Source organism: Leopardus geoffroyi, chromosome B1, assembly GCF_018350155.1.
Source record: "Leopardus geoffroyi isolate Oge1 chromosome B1, O.geoffroyi_Oge1_pat1.0, whole genome shotgun sequence".
Lineage (NCBI taxonomy): Eukaryota > Metazoa > Chordata > Mammalia > Carnivora > Felidae > Leopardus > Leopardus geoffroyi.
In genome coordinates this window covers 46813670-46831982 of record NC_059327.1, presented here as the reverse complement: position 1 = coordinate 46831982, position 18313 = coordinate 46813670, and positions in this window count along the sequence as shown.

The window sequence follows — 18313 nt, the reverse complement described above, 5'->3', positions numbered from 1 at the left end:
ATAAGATAAATTACCTTCCAAAGGCAAACATTTCATCAAAAAACTGTCCTTTGCTTCTGTTGTACCTTCGCACTATCATCCTACTTCCTTTTCATGTACACTCCAACTTCTTAGAAGTAATAATAAATATTATTGTAATAAAAGCATAAGTCAATTATATCAGCTTTCTCCACTTCCTCACCATCTTCTACTTACCACATAAACATTTGCAGTTGGACTTCCCAAGGTCACCAATGATCTCACGTGGACAAAGCTATAAAAATTATCATCATTGATATACCTACTTTTACTTAACAGTTTCGTACAATGCTGTCGCTAAGTCAAATGTTGGTGAAGTCAGAATATTAGGGAAGCTTGCTATTTAAAGAGAAATGACTCTTTTTTTTAGTAAATAATTTTTTTTAATTTTATTTGAGAGAGAGAGAGAGAGCATGAGCTGGCAGGGGGGAGCAGGAGGAGAGAGAATCCCAAGCAGGCTCCATGCTCAGTGCAGAGCCCAATGTGGGGATTGATCCCATAACCCTGAGATCGTGACCTGAGCCGAAATCAAGAGTCAGGACCTCCACGGACTGAGCCACCTAGGTGCCCCTTGGTCACTGGTTTTAATCTCCTAATGTATTTGTTTCTTACATTGCAATTTTTGATAGTTTCAATTTTATTCAAATATTAGGTGGGATGATTTTGATTTTCGAAATGAGATTTTACTAAGAATATTACTTTTTGACTCTGTTATTTACAAAAGGTTCATGTGTGTGATTAGGTGTGCATTTACACAAGGCTTCACAAAATGTCCACGCTCCCATTCAAGGGCACCGAGTCATGCACTGCAATCCAGCCATCCAGTTCCACACCACAGAGTGTCCACTCACAGAAGCTCCTTAAACACCCACACCCAGGCCTCTTCTTAGATCTTCCCCACCCACACGCCCACCAGTTCTGAAAATCTTTGTTATCGAAGCAACAAGTTCATTGATAGGGACTCGCTTCCCCTCTGGTTAATGCCAGCACCATCTTCCAGACTTGGTGTGAAGAAGAAGAATCTGAAATTTATTTTGTCTGAAGTAATAAGGGATGACTAATGTTCCTGACACAATTGAAAGAAAATGCATTTTAAAAACAAAGAAAAAGAATGTATAACCTGGAAAATGGCCTTTATTTTCCTCTCGGTGCCAGAGTTTACTTCATTATGCTAATTCCAGAGGGCCAGCAAAGGAAAACAGACTTCAATTGAAGAGTAATCCATAGCGAAATTGACTAGTCCAGTTTCGCTTATTACTGGCTCTGTTAAATGCAAAAGTAGTACATTAAATTGAAAATCACAAAAGAGCAGTGTTTCTAAATTGCTAATACATTGGAAAGCCAACATCTTCCTGCACCACGGATGCATGCGGCCTAAGGGACATGTGTACAAACAGGAATTTTGTGACCTGTTTTTATAAAAACCTGCATGAAACTCTATCAGAATTCAAAAGAGTAATCTTCGACTCAGACAAGTCAGAGCATTTTTTATCTGGCAAAACCAGGCACAAATAAAGAAGATCACGTAAATGGCAATTAAGAATTTCATTAGGAAAAGCCATAAAACAATAGAAATATTCACTATACTGTGTAAAGAACTTCAGCTTTAACAAATACCCACATCCACACATTCCCCGCTCTCATCACACAGCAGCTTCTGGCATGACAGGCTGTCTTCTTAAGTACTATCTCAATTCCAATTAAAACAGCATTCTCAGAAACATAGGAAACTATGTACAGCTTGCCATCATTCATCTAAGGGGGGAAGAGAATGCAAATGTGTGCGTACACATATATATATATGTGTGTGTACATACACACATAATTTGTATGTTTGCTTATATTGTTAAGGGCACCTATAGTGCGTGGGTGAGAATAAGGTAAAGGGAACAATGATTCAAGCTGAACTTCTTTGAATGCACCTTGTTTTATAAATTAGAATTTGAAGTCATGTATATGCACTATATAATTATAAAACAAAATTAAACTTTAAAAATTTTCCAAGAAACAAAAAATAAAATGAAATAAATAATAGCTGTGTAATTCAATTTTTGGCATAGGCAGTCAGACAGGAAATATTTCAAAGGACTCTAAAACACCGTAATTTGGCTGCATGTCCATAGTGAGATCAATCCCAAGGGGGGAAACATTGTAAAATGAAACATGTAGCTGCTTTCAGTAATCATATCGTTGGTGGTAATGTTGGATTATTGTTATGAGACCACTGTATGTATAATGTGAGATAAAGCAAATGAGTAATTACATTGGTGTTATTGAAAACTGAGATTTGGGGCATGGGAAAGTGAAATACTGATATGAGATCATTGATAATAAGTAAAATCTCTAGTCTTGATTTTTTAAAACATTTTTTTTTTTTTATTTTAAATTTTTTTTTTTCAACGTTTATTTGTTTTTGGGACAGAGAGAGACAGAGCATGAACGGGGGAGGGGCAGAGAGAGAGGGAGACACAGAATCGGAAACAGGCTCCAGGCTCTGAGCCATCAACCCAGAGCCCGACGCGGGGCTCGAACTCACGGACCGCGAGATCGTGACCTGGCTGAAGTCGGACGCCCAACCGACTGCGCCACCCAGGCGCCCCTTTTAAAACATTTTTAATGTTTATTTTTGAGAGAGAGAGAGAGAGAGAGAAGGAGAGAGAGCATGAGAGTGGGAGGGGCAGAGAGAGAGGACAGAGGATCTGAAGCAGGCTCTGAGCTAACAGCAGGGAGCATATGTGGGGCTTGAACCCATGAACCGTGAGATCATGACCTGAACCGAAGTCGTACAATTAACTGACTGAGCCACCCAGGTGCCCACCTATAGTCTTGATTTTTAGTTGGAAATGTCAGTATAAATTCACAATGCATTTTGGTTCTTTTAAAGGTATATTTTCCAATTCTGTCCTTAGAAAAGCCTAAAAACAATGAATAATACCCCTAGTGCCCAGTTATGGTCTTGACATGCCATCACCAACTGAAAAGAACCAGGAGTCTTTGAAGACATAGCTGTTACGAGGAAGAAAAATATGTCTTGGATACTTTTCAGAATAATCAAGGAAGGGAGCCTGGGTGACTCAGTTGGTTAAGCGTCCTACTCTTAATTTCAGCTCAGGTTATGATCTCACAGTCATGAAATCAAGCTCCGCACTGAGTGTGAAGCCTGCTTGAGATTCTCTCGTTTCCTCTTTCTCTGCCCCTCCCCAACTTGCACTGAGCTCTCTCTCCTCTAGGAAAGAAAAAAATAATCAAGGAGAGGGTACCTGGGAAAGTGGTAGGAGTATGTAAGAAACAAGGGGAGCATTTCTACACCAGAAAGCAAGGAATCTGACACAACTAAACTGTGTTAAAAGAACTTGGGAGCCAGCTTAAACAGTCTCTTGCTGGTCAGAGATGAGACAATTTGAACATCAATAAAGGTAATGACCATGGTAGCTTGAAAAATACTAAACTGTTTAAATCTACGAGTTCATAACGATACCTAAAAAGTCAGTCATCACCTTTGGAAAATATTAAGACTCACTATTTTGAAAACTCATAAATGGAAGAAAATAACCAAGCATTTAACCTTTAAGAACTATACCTTAGGGCAACCAAAGAGTTGATGAAGTTAGATTTCTGTATATAGAAGTATTCACAGTAATGATTGAAGAAGGAATGATGGAATATTACCCTTCCATAACCTCAAATGAATTAATTCAACTAATTAGTGATTTTCAATTGCTACTACTATCATAACAACAGAGAAAACTAGAAATTAGGTACCTCCTATGGGAAGAACACACCACCACCTGGGAAGCACTCTAGAAAAAAAAATATATAACTTGAATATGATGATTACCAATGTAAATGAAATACAGAAAACAGAGCATGTTAGCATTATTAATATAAACTCCGCAACACAGTCTGTAACAAATTCTACAGGAAAAAGGACTGGATTCTAGTTTAACAAGAACAAAAAAAAATGTAAGAAAAAAAGCGAGATGGAGAAGACACTTAAGGAACATGTTAATCACAATGCATGGACCTTGTCTGGATCCCAGTTCATAAACAAAGAGTGGAATTTGTGACAAGTGAGTGATGTGTCTGATGCTGACTGCACTTCAGGAGCATTCCCTCAGACTATTCCAGAAGCAATAGTTCTCAGGCCTGCCAGACTCTTGCTGCACCTCTCTGAGGACATTTTTCTGGCCCTGGAAACATTTTCAGTCCCAGGACATACCTCTCAACCAGTGATATGAGACAGAGGATCAATGCCCAGTCTTCTTGACCTTCTGTGGGACAATTCTGACAGGCACTCCACACAATGTCTCAAGGATCTCCAACAGGATTGGATCCCACTTACACCCAATAGCACCTCTCCCATAGCACACTCTTTATTCACTTTCATTCCCTCGACTTGGCCACTTCCTTCCACTTGGAAGGTGCTTCCTGGTATCACCTGGATGTTCATAGTGGCATCCAAATGTTTCTCTTGGTGTTTGCTGATTTGGGGAAACTTAGGCTAAGGTGCTGGGAATTTTATAGAAATAATTTGTTATTTTTCAGGAGTGTGATTATAGGGTTGACACATTTTAAAAAGAGGTCCTTTCAGGGGCGCCTGGGTGGCTCAGTTGGTTGAGCGTCCGACTCCAGCTCAGGTCATGAGCTCACAGTTCATCAGTTCAAGCCCCGCGTTGGGCTCTGTGCTGATGGCTTGGAGCCAGGAGCCTGCTTCAGATTCTGTGTCTCCCTCTCTCTCTGCCCCTTCCCCACTTGCACTCTGTCTCTCTCTGTCTCAAAAATAAAATAAACATTAAAAAAAAATTTAAAGAGGTCCTTCCAGAGATGCTTTCTAAAACATTTATAGATAAAATTATATGATGTCTGGATTTGTTTCAAATTAATACGTTGCTGGCAAAGTAGGTGGAGTTTTAGACATACAAGATTCCCTGTGATTTGTAACTTTATGATAAAGTTATACGGTGGGTGTATGGAGGTTTATTATACTGTTAACACTACTTTTAAAGATGTTGAATATTTTCTGTAATAAAAAGTATTATCAGATTCAGTCCATGCTAATGGCATCTCCAGAAGGATTGAAAGAAAATAGGAAAATCAGTTGCCTCTAGTACAGGTCACCAGGAGGTGGGAAAATACAGTGGAAGGGAGATTTTTTCACTGTATAATTTTTTTAATATTTTAAAATTTGACTATGACACAGTGTTACATTTTCAAAAAAAAAGTTCTATAATATTAAAACTACAGAGTTGAGAAGAGAACATGAAAAGCAGTGAGACTGAACACATCAGTTCCTGCTTTAAACACTTCATATGTAGCCCATTGGTATAAGTGTAAAGACTAAAATCTTTAACATGTCCTAAAAGTCCCTGCAGGATGTACACCTCTCAAGTTTTAGCTCCTTATAACTTGGCTCAGTATGCTCCAAACAGGGGTGCCTGGCTGGCTCAGTCAGTGGAGCATACAACTCTTGATCTCAGGGTTGTGAGTTCGAGCCCCATTGTTGGGTGTGGATATTACTTAAAAATAAGACCTTTTAAAAAATGTATGTGTATATATATATATATATGTGTGTGTGTGTGTGTGTGTGTGTGTGTGTGTGTATACATACATACACAAACACACATACATGAACATGGTTTGCTGTTGTTTGTTTTGGTCAATCCTCTTCCTTCCTCAAACACTTTGCCCGAGCAATTCCCTCTTGTAATTGCCTTTTTCTCTTCCTGGGCATTTTCTTTTTCTTTTTTTTTTTTTTTAATTTTTTTTTCAACGTTTATTTATTTTTGGGACAGAGAGAGACAGAGCATGAACGGGGGAGGGTCAGAGAGAGAGAGAGGGAGACACAGAATCGGAAACAGGCTCCAGGCTCTGAGCCATCATGAGCCATCATGAGCCATGAGTCTTCCTGGGCATTTTCTAATCCCAGACTACCTCCTCCTTTCATACATATTCACAGTATCCTAGGCCCCTGATTATCATAATTGTAATTTCATTATTTTTATATTATATATAGAACCCAGCTCTGTAAGAAGAGACATATCTTTATTTAGGACCTCTTTCTCCCCTGTTAGGACTTCATCTTGATGAGAACAGGTACATTACCAGGTACTTGATGAGAACAGGTCCCTTTGAAAACTCCAGCATGTGGTAGACACTCACTCAATATTTATTGTATGGAGTATGATGGATGGATGCATGGATGCATGGATGAATTGAAGAACAAATTAGTAAATGAGTGGATGCATCCATGAGCAGAATCTTTTGAATTTTGACCATCCTCATTGTTGCCCAAAGATTTGAAGTAACATGTGACTGATCTTTGTATTTCAGAGTTTATAAAACCAAATGAAAGCCTTGGTAGTACACTGTGAATAAGGGGCAAGGGAAGATTCTTGGTTGAAAAGGGTACCTCTAAGTTGAGGCCACCCCACCCCCACGGGTCAGAGTAAGTATCACTCTCTTTCAAGATTTTAATACTACAGGCAGTGCAAAGGGGACTCTGTCTCCTCCACTACAGCATCGGAACGCGAAAACCTCTTTGCAACATTATTATGAGTGCCAGTGTGTAATAACATACGTCAAAGAGTTTTGTAAATATCAAGGATTTGAAAACCTAAGTTCGTCTGTACTTTTTCTTTTTTTTTTTTAATTTTTTTTTCAACGTTTATTTATTTTTGGGACAGAGAGAGACAGAGCATGAACGGGGGAGGGGCAGAGAGAGAGGGAGACACAGAATCGGAAACAGGCTCCAGGCTCTGAGCCATCAGCCCAGAACCCGACGCGGGGCTCGAACTCACGGACCGCGAGATCGTGACCTGGCTGAAGTCGGACGCTTAACCGACTGCGCCACCCAGGCGCCCCAAGTTCGTCTGTACTTTAAATGATGTTAAAGTTTGAAAAAAAAAACACGAAAGCCATTCTTGGGCAGGAGAATTTTTACAAGAGGCAAAAATGCAGCCACGGAACATATCTGGAAGGGAAGGAGACCATGTTGACTATGGTTTTTCCAAGGGACTTCAGTTGGCAAATTAGTTCTTCTTGTTCATTACATCTCATCTCTTCAGATCAGCCTGTCCATTGAAAATGTAGCCTTCTCTGAATTCAAGATGAGATCCTCACTGAAGCACCCTTCTGCTTCGTGTTTGTAATGCATTTATTCTGTAACCCAGCCAACATCATTTCATATTGTTGGGAATTTGGACCACCCTGACAGCTTGTTTTCATTACTCCAGCTTTCAGAAGGAATTGACGTGCCTACAAGGGAGGGACTGTGCTTGTAACCTGGAGGGAGGCAATTTAGGAACAAAAAGTAGGCACCTACAGACTTCAGACCTGAGTATTTTGTGTTCATACACATCCACATTACTGATTTGCATCATTTCTTTTTCAAATTGTCATACAAGATCGGGCCCCTGTCACCAGGCAGGGGTATTTAAGGGAAGAGAAGTCACAGGCCATCACCCACACTATTCCACAATAAAGCATTCAGGGCATATAGACACTCTACGTGGGTTGGCATTCCTGAGGACAGTCTCCCTGGTCGATTGCCTCCGTCTTTACAGGGCAAGCTTGCAAGCAAGCAAGCAACATAGTTAGTGAGGGGTACCTACACAGCCTAGACTCCAGACAGCACAGATATGATTGCCGGCAGTTTACAGGGATTGCCTGGAAATGCTCACTGCCCAGAACCTGGGACTCTTTGTTGTGCCATCTTTGCTGTAGGAAAGATTCCATGAATCCCAAAGGAAGCTGACCTGGGATGCAGCCCCTCTAGCTTGGGGAACAACTCCCCACCCCAACCTGTCCCGCTAGCTCCTTGTCCACACCACCTGGAGGAAGCCCAGTTTCATTTTTATTTATTTTTTAATATGTTTATTTATTTTTGAGAGAGAGACAGAGCGTGAGTGGAAGAGGGGCAGAGAGGAGACACAGAATCTGAAACAGGCTCCAGGCTCCGAGCTGTCAGCACAGAGCCCTACGTGGGCCTCGAACCCGCAAACCGTGAGATCATGACCTCAGCAGAAGCCAGACACTTAACCGACTGAGTCACCCAGGTGCCCTGCCCCCTCCCCAGTTTCATTTTTAAATGCTCTTGCTTCTTGGGTTCAACCAAAGCCACACTAACATCTGTTCACATTCGCTGTGACTTAGCAGGGACATCAAGCACATGAAGCCAAAAGTGGGGCTACCTATACTGGCAATCAACCAAAAAAATATAAACTGACTGAAAAATATATTTAAATAAGCAGCCATTTTCCAGGCTTTCCTACCTATGGATTCAGTTAAAGGGCTCACATAAAAATTCCCTAGTTTTTCTCATGCTTATATAACCCAAGGCCATCTCTTCTCAATTAAAAAATGTGTGTATTCATATGGCCATGAAATGTTCTCTCATTTCTCCCATATAGAAAAGAGGAACGGTGTGCTCAGAAATGATGAAAGATCTTGAACTAAAGATCCAATTTGCTCCACAAATCGGAGCAATAAAGAGCAACCATATATTCATTGCCAACAGAAGGTATGCCCTGTCTTCAGATGGTTAGCAGAAGTTTTCTGTGTTCCAGACCCGTCAGATGAAAGGGAGAACAGGAAAGGAGCCTGCAACGTGTGAACAGAGGTAAATGTTTCATTACCAATTTCATGCCCATGGTGAATTGCAGTGTACCCCCAGCAAGGTAAGGGGGCGCTGTGCACTAGGAGGTGGCCACTCTTTGTTCTGCTGGGGTTGCGAAAGGAACAGCTGTTGGCCAGGTAGGAGTTTCAGGCAAAAATGTAAACCCTTTACGGAAACAAAATTATCACAAAAATCACAGAAACAGCATGACCGTTTTGAACATTGCCTCTGGTACTGTGTATACTGTCAAAACCAACTGAAAAAAGACTTAATTTCTAGGCAAAATCTTTGTGGCAATTTCTTTTAAAAAATGTTTCTTCATTTATTTTGAGAGAGAGAGAGAGAAAGAGTTCGCGTGCATGAGCAGGGGAGGGGCAGAGGGAGAGGGAGAGAGAGAAAATCCCAAGCAGGCTCCATGCTGTCAGCGTGGAGCCCAAAGCAGGGCTCAGTCTCATGAACTGTGAGATCATGACCTGAGCTGAAACCAAGAATCAGACACTTAACTGACTGAGCCACCCAGGTACCTCTTTCTGGCAAGTTCTTTTTTCTTTTTTTTTTTTTTAATTTTTTTAATGTTTTATTCATTTTCTGAGAGAGAGAGAGAACAGGGGAGGGCCAGAGAGACAGAGGGAGACACAGAATCCGAAGCAGTCTCCACAGCCTGGAGCCTTACGTGGGGCTCGAACTCACGAACCATGAGATCATGACCTGAGCTGCAGTCAGCCTGCTTAACTGACTGAGCCACCCAGGTGCTCCATGTGGCCAGCTTTGGATGGCATAAGATACAATATATGCTCATGGTAAGTATTTTCTTTTAATAGACCCTTAATTTTATTTTTTTTAATGAGCCTAGCAAGTGCAAATTTATCCTCATATACCAAACTATATTTTAAGTTGATTTAAAAAAACTTTCTGAAGAGATTGAATATGTTGATTCCCCTTTCAGCTAGATGTCATGACTCACAGAATCATTCTTTCTCCTTTCCTGTGGCACTAACCCATACACCTGACTCAGCTACAAAATCGGTTGAGTAATCAAGCTGATCTGTAATGGCTGCTAGTTCTCATTCATCTTATGATGTTTCTTTGGAGTACCTAACGCCAGACTCTGTGCTTATGGTGTCACTAATGTTTTGTCTCTCCTTCATCTATTTTTACTTATTTATTCAAATGAGGATCTTGACCTTACACCTCAAACAGCTTCTGAAAATTAAATAAGCTTCAAATGACCAAATCCTCAATTCCTTGAGAGTCTGCTAAGATTCTTGACTGTTAGGGTATCCAATTAGGTGTGACTTGACTCCTCCCCTTTTACTTAATGGTTCAGGAAGCACAAATAGTGTGAAATTGGTGTTTAAAAATTAAGTGTTGGGGCACCTGGGTGGCTTAGTCGGTCAAGCGTCTGACTTCAGCTCAGGTCATGGTCTCATGGTTTGTGAGTTCGAGCCCTGCGTCAGGCTCTATGTCGGCAGCACAGAGTCTGCTTCGGATCCTCAGTCTCCCTCTCTCTGCTCCTACCTCACTTGCACTCTTTCTCTCTCTCTCTCAAAAATAAATGAACTAAAAAAAAAAAAACTAAAACTTTAAATAAATAGTAGGTACATAAATTTTTAAAAATACAGATTAAGTGTTGTGCAGTGTCCGTTGTCATTGAACTCCATCTACTTCCATTACACAGTCAGATAAGCATGGTGACTGCTATTGTATCTGTGGTTTTGCAGGATGACACGATCCAGACATATGAGAGAGATTTTTCTGTGGAATAACCCACACCCAAAGTCTTAACGAGAAGATGAACTGAATTCAAACAAGGCCCAGTCACTCCCACATCACTAAAGCACAAGCTGGAGAAACGCCCCACAAAACCAAAGGTAGATCTTTTAGTAACTATACTACCTACCATTCAACTCAGTTCACTCTCCATTGTGCATGGATTAATTTATCATTTTGACAAGTTTTACACCAGCAATTGTGACTATTCACTGGAGAGTCATGCACACTCATGAATTCTTTGGGCAGAGCTTTGTTCTCCGGTCTTGTCTGGATCGTGACAATAGTACTGTGAGGGGAAATACACCCAAGATATCAGTTGGTACCAAGGCAGAAAGACATTGCTAAGTGATGGGTTGGTTCAGTGTGGACATTTTTATACCTCTTATTACTCTGGGTCCTAACTCCAATAAGGCAAAGCTCGCCCCTTCCTCTGCATCTAAACTGTGAAGGGAGAAGAAAGAGTCTAGATGTAATTTTCTCTCTCTTGTATACATAAGAATATATATATATATATATATATATATATATATATATATGAATAGATGAATCTATATGATTTTTGTATCTCATATGCATATATACATTCATTATGTATATGTATATACATATGTACCTATATATTTATTGTACATATATGTTCATATGTGCGTTTATCTAACATATATATATATTATGGCTTTCTGATAGCCAATCAATAGACTTGCATTGTTATTGGATTGCTCGATTCTGTAACTGAGCACCTTGGAATACTTTGCATCATTTAATTACATGCTATAATTAAATAACTACATTCCGGGAGAAAAAAACACCACCAAGCAGATGTCGTATACTCAAGGAATGTCATAGTTGCTCTACAGATAAAAATGACTGTATTAATTTAAAGTAGATAGATGTTTAGTGTGGTCTTTCCCATGCTGTGTTTGTGCTTTTTCTCCAACTATATGTACTCTATGCTGGGAGTATTTTTCTATTTCAATCCTAAAAGCCTCTTCCAAGGTGTCAGTAAAGAATCATCCGTTTTCCCTTGTCTGTGGCATGATAAGCAAAGATCTGAATGAGCAGGTCATTTTCACAACCAACACAAACCATTCTTCTGTTTCTTGTTCTGTGATTTGCAGTTCACACTTCTTGAGAAACAGAATCCTCTTACACAAATACTTATGCATCATACGATTCATTTAATTTATTTTTACCAGGTGGCTTTGCTCCGACTTGTTTCTCAGTGCTTGAAATGCTGCCTTGTTCACATTTATCTTTCTGGTACATTTTGTTTGTGTCATGGTTATCATAAGAACCCCTAGATGATAAGGACATTGCCTGCCTTGTGTTAAAGAAAAATAAAAACCAATTGGTTAAATTGTCAAGCTTGCTTTCCTGGAATGCAGCAATAGCAGCCTTGACTGTGGCCAAGTTAATGTTGTGATGCACAATGTGTTCATTCTTTGACAGAATACTTGAGCAATATACAATACAACTGCTTTAAGTTATAAGGTAATAAGCATGTTGACCTGACACAAACAACAAGAACACACAAGTGTTTGTTTCTGAAATGACATTGAGCGTAACGTAATGGTACTAGATACTGCTTTGGTACAAAGCCAACTGTATTTTGTTTTACTGGAATTAATTGCTGTAGGTATATTTTTATAGAGAGTGAACAGTGCCCTTAAGACTGTATAAAAGGAATCCCCATCCCCACTCGGGAATTCAGTTATAAAGCTGGAAAATGTTCTACTCTAACATTTTTTTACAAAAGATTCAACATATATATTTTAGGTTAGCCATTCAAAGAATCTTCCAAAAGAAAGTAGTCCAACTGTGGGTGATGACATTTGGGTTATTTCCCCAAATCATTTTGTATGGGGACTCCTAGGAGGCTCAGTTGTTTGAGTATCTGACTCTCGATTTCAGCTAAGGTCATGATCCAGGGTCTTGGGATCAAGCCTTGCATCTGGCTCCCTGCTGAGTGTGGAGACTGATTACGATTTTCTCTCTCTCTCTCCCTCTGCCCCTCCCCTGCTTGCGCTCTCTCTTTTTGTCTCTAAAAATAAAAGAAAAATAATGAAATCATTTTGTATGTACATTATTTCATAGTGTCATAATACCAGAATATTTTTTTTTTCAACGTTTATTTATTTTGGGGACAGAGAGAGACAGAGCATGAACGGGGGAGGGGCAGAGAGAGAGGGAGACACAGAATCGGAAACAGGCTCCAGGCTCTGAGCCATCAGCCCAGAGCCCGACGCGGGGCTCGAACTCACGGACCGCGAGATTGTGACCTGGCCGAAGTCGGACGCTTAACCGACTGCGCCACCCAGGCGCCCCAATACCAGAATATTTTTAATATATTTTTTAAAGTTTTTCTTCTTTATTTTGAGAGAGAGAGAGAGAGAGCACATGCTGGGGGAGGGGGAGAGAGAGAGACAGTGAGAATCACAAGCTAGCAAGCTTCACACTGATAGCACAGAGCCAGACTCAGGGCTTAAACCCACAAACCATGAGATTGTGACCTGAGCCAAAAACAAGAGTTGGACGCTCAACCAACTGAGCCACCCTAGCACCCTACACCAGAATATTTTCTTGACTCAAACAACAGAAAAACAAAAGAAGCCTGTGAATTACAGGATTTGCCAATGAGGTTTGTTTGTATTTTCCAACATAGCCATTGTGGAGGAGGATTCTATTGACCAGACTTCCTATGTAGCTGAAAGACCCTAGAATGAAGAATGGTAATTTATGATGTTATGCTAATGTATTAGAAGTACCTCTCAGGGTCCTCCCTCACTTCAGTACTATGCCTGTCTACAGAATGGAGGTCACTAATCAGAACTCCAACGTACACATGGAACACTGCAATCTCACAGCAACAGGTAGCATTATTTATTTAGAAATTCCTAGTATTCCTTGTAATAAACAAGCATTCTCATCTATTGGTTTAATATAGACTTGAAATTACAAAGAGCCAAATCATTTCAGGTCAAACCACCAAGAATAAGTTCTTGAACCCACCAAGGTGAGACAAGACTTTGATTTGCATTGGCAGAAATAAAGTGCAGATGATCCTTACAACCATGCTTTAAACTGAACGCCAACTTCTTTCCATCAATGTAGCCAATTGTTTTTGTCACATCCTAGTTAATAAGCAGTTAAGGGAAATACTTATAAATAATGTTGTTTTTACAAAGCTAAGAATTTAGTTTCTATATCCTTAATTCATTTATTCTAAATTTAAACATCAATATTCAGAATTTCTCTAATACCCTATATTTCTTTATGATATCAAAATTATCATCATCACATTTGTACAGACAGTAGAGCCATCTCATGATTCCATAGGCAAAGAGAAAACACACTTGCAAAGAAGTAACTCCCTTTGAGGCACCTGGATGGCTCAGTTGGTTGAGCGTCAGACTTTGGCTTAAGTCATGATCTCGTAGTTCCTGAGTTTGCATCCTGGGTTGGGCTCTATTGAGCTGACAGCTCAGAGCCTGAAGCCTGTTCAGATTCTGTGTCTCCCTCTTTTTCTGCCCCTCCCCCACTCATGCTCTCTCTCTTTCTGTCTCTCTCAAAAAAATGACTAAACATTAAAAAATACTTTTAAAAAAAGTATTTTTCCTTAAAAAATTCCCTTAAATTTTTTTTAATGTTTATTATTTTTGAGAGAGAGACAGAGAGCAAGCAGGGGAGGAGCAGAGAGAGAGGGAGACACAGAATCTGAAGCAGGCTCCAGGCTCTGAGCTGCCAGCACAGAGCCTGACACGGGGCTCAAACTCATAGACTGTGAGGTCATGACCTGAGGTGAAGTTGGCTGCTCAACTGACTGAGCCACTCAGGTGCCCCAGAGTAATTCCCTTTACCGCAATGGAATCAAGGCATTGTTTTCTCTCTGATGGAATGACCACAAGTCCAAGGGTTGGGGTAATTTACCTATGACACAGCCTCAAACTTTATATTTTTGGCAATTGAATAATGTTATTTACATAAAAAAATAAAATTCAATTTTTCAAATGACTTTTAATCAAAATATAAATTATGTATCAGAAATATTCATTCTTATTTTGCTTAAGGGGGTTGACCTCCATAGTTCAAGAGTTTTGGGGGGACACCTGGGTAGCTCAGTCAGTTAAGTGTCCGGACTCTTGATTTCAGCTCAGGTCATGATCTCATGGTCATGAGCTTGAGCCCAGCATTGGGCTCTGTTCTGGGTGTGGAGACTACTTAAGATTCTCTCTCTGCCCTTCCCCTGCTTGCGCTCCCTCTCTCTCTCTCCTTCTCTCTCTCTCAAAAAAAAAAAATATTTTTTTGTAGTGTGGAATTCATCTGTGAACTTTTGTCACATGATGTGTTCTGTGAATATTCATACTTTTAAATTACCTAAGAGCACCTGGTTGGCTGAGTCAGTTAAGCATTGGACTCTGATTTTAGCTCAGGTCATGATCTCACGGTTCTTGAGTTCAAGTCCCATGTCTGGCTCTGCGCTGACAGTGTGGACCCTGCTTGGGATTCTCTCTCTCCCTCTCCCTCTGTCCCTCCCCTGCTCGCACTATCTGTATCTCTCTCTCTCTCTCAAAATAAATAAACTTAAAAAAAAATAAAATAAAAATAAAAAATCATAATAAAATAAAATAAAATAAAATACTCAGATAATTGGCTGTATCAAAGCATGAAGCACCTCTTTGCCCTGTCAGGAAAGATATAATTGCTTCTTAGGGCTTGAAATATGTCAGTTGTTGTATTAAAGATTTAAACAATAAAAAAAAAGGTTTCATCTCCAAATAGTAACCCATGGGAAAGAACTTACAAAAGGTGACCATTTAAGAGAAAAGGAGAATATGAATATGTCTACCTTTCAAATTTATGAATTTACAGGTATGGGGAGCTGGAGTTTCATAAATGTTTTCTATGTTATTTGACATAATATTCTATTATTAATCTTTGAGAACCTGGAGCACTGCAGAAATTATTAAAATACCAACTTGAATTATTTTCATTGGATAAGAAGCAAGAAACCCTGGTATATTCTGAGACCAGAAAGTAAGACTGTAAATGAAACTTACAAACATTTACATGCCAAGTAGTTTGTAGGATAGGGGAGAGCAGAGGGAGACTGTAGGCACGATCATGCTAAAAAAGACATGAGAGCTCTCCCATGAGAGTTGTATTTTTTGTGACAGTGATAATAAAGGAGACACCAATAATTATTTGTGCATCTTTTATTGAAAATTCAAAAAGGAGTCTTTATTCAGGCATAAAATATGAAAAATTCAGAAACATAAAATTAAAATACATTCTGAATATACGTAGGGTATAAGATAATGGTTAAGGATATGAGCTGCAAAGTCAAGGAAGCCCCTTGCTATTGTCCAAAGTTCAAGGAAGCAATTTGTTGAGTTTAAATTTTCTCTACTGGGGCACCTGGGTGGATCAGTCCGTTAAGCGTCCACTGTTGATTTCACTCAGGTCATGATCCCAGGGTCATGAGATCAAGCCCTGCATCAGGTTCTACACTCAGTGTGGAGCCTGCTTAAAATACTCTCTCTCTCTCTGCCCCTCTCCCCCACTCATGCTCTCTCTCTCTCTTTCTCAAATAAAAAAATAAATAATTAAAAATTTTAAAAAAAGAAGTTAAAAAAACCTTATTAATAAATATAAATTTCTAGAAATTTCATTCAGTCATTTTTAATTTATAATTTATGTAAGACAATCTCCACTTATTTTAAGTGTACAATTCAAGATTTTGAGAAAACTTGTGGAGTGGTGTAATCATCGTGATGATTCAGTTTTAGAACAATCCCATGACCTCAAAATGTTACCTCATACAAGTTTACAGACCATCTATGCTGTCACCACCCTCTGCAGCCCTAAGACAAAGCTACCTGAGAGTAAAATTGCTAGATTGGATGGTTAAGCGAAGGCTAAATGTTTTAGAAAACTGCCAGACTGTTTTCCAAAGTTAGCTGTCCCCACCAGCAATGTATGAGGGTTCTAGCTGCTCCTGTTCTCACCAAAAGTTGATATTGTCAATCTCTTTCACGTTAGCCATTCTAATGGTTACATAGTGTTATCTTACCTAGTTTTAAGTTGCATTTTCCTAATGACAAATAATGTTTAACACATTTCCATATGTTTATTGGTCAGTCATGTATTTTCTTCAGTAAAGGTCTGAACTAAAAATGGACAATGGCCTGACCACATATGACAGTGCATTGACTGACAACTTCTGCTGCAACAAGTCCAAGAAGCCAAATAACAACACTGCACCAATGGGCCCAGAAAGGTCAGGAATTGGTCAATAATTGCCAGCTTTCCTTATTTATGCCTCCGCTTTCAACTCAGAACCAAACAGAGAAGGCCAAATATTCTCCCAAACCAATTACAGTGGCTGCCCGACTTCCAGTTAGCCCCCCTCCAGCTTTTCCATGCCAATAATCTCTCATCAAAACATGTCTGAAACCTTTGCCCTTTTTCACTATAAAAATTTCCCATTCTTTTGCCTGCCTTTAGTCTCTGCCCAAGTCAAATGATGGTGGCTAACACCCTTTGCAGTAGCAAACTCTCCCTATTAGGTGTCTTCTGGGTTGTCTTCATTTATTTTTGAACTGGTGAAGTGACTATTCAAACTTTTGTGCATTCTTAGGGGGAGTTTTGTCCTCTTATTAAGTGATAAGTTTTCTTTAATTATTCTGGATATGTCTATAATCAAATACATGATTTGCAACTATTTATCCCACTTTGTAATTTATTTTATTTTCAGATGGTATCTTTTGAAAATCAAGTGTTAAATTTTGATGAAGTCCAAATGTGGTGATTTTTATTTATGAATGATGCTTTTGGTGTTATAGTATGGAAATCTTAATTAATGTATAGTCACAAATTGTTTCTCTATACTTTTAAAGAAATTTTAATGTTTTAGTTCTTACATTTATTTCTACAGTCCATTTTGAGTTAATTTTATGTAAAGTATGAGGAGACAGACCAAGTTTTGTTTGTTTGGATATTCAATTAACATAGCACCATTTATTTAAATTATTATCTTTTCCCTATGTAATCTTCTTGGCACCTTGGTCAAAAATGACTTGATCATAAATGTGTGGACATACTTCTGGGCTCTCTATTCTGTTCTGTTTATATGCCAACCTGTATGCCAATACCATTGCCTTGATTATTGCAACTTTACCTAAACTTTGAAAACTGGAAGTTTAAATTCTCCCAACTTGTTCTTTTAAAAATAGCTTGATTTTTGTAGGTTCTTTTCTTTTCCTATATATTTTAGGATCAGCTTGTTAATTTCTACAAATAAACCTACTGGAATTTTCATAGGGATTGTATTGAATATGTAGATCAATTTGAGGAGAATTCTATTTTTATGTTGTTAATTGATAGCATATAAAAATACAACTTTTTGTGTGTATTAGCCTTGTATCCTGCAACCATCCTGTACTCACTTATAGTTCTAGCAGATTTTTTTTGGTAGAATCCATAGATTTTTGTATACAAATTTGTGCATCTGAATGATCTATCCATTCCAATCAGTATGCTTTCTGTCTTCTTTTTCTTTTCTTTTTTTATGTTTTATTTATTTATTTTTGAGAGACAGAGAAAGAAAGCAAACAAGGGAGGGGCAGAGAGAGAGGGAGACAGCATCCCAAGCAGGCTCCATGCTGTTAGCACAGAGCCTGATGCAGGACTTGAATTCATGAACCATGAGATCATGACGTGGGCCAAAACCAAGAGTCTGGCACTTAATCAACTGAGCCACCCAGGAACCTCTCTGTCTTCTTTTTCTGTTTTTCTTTTTATTTCACTGACTATAACCATAACCACAATGGTGAGTACAAATGGTAGAAGTAAAGATGCTTATACTACTCCTTATCTTAAGGGGAAAGAGTTGAGTTCTTCACTGTTAGC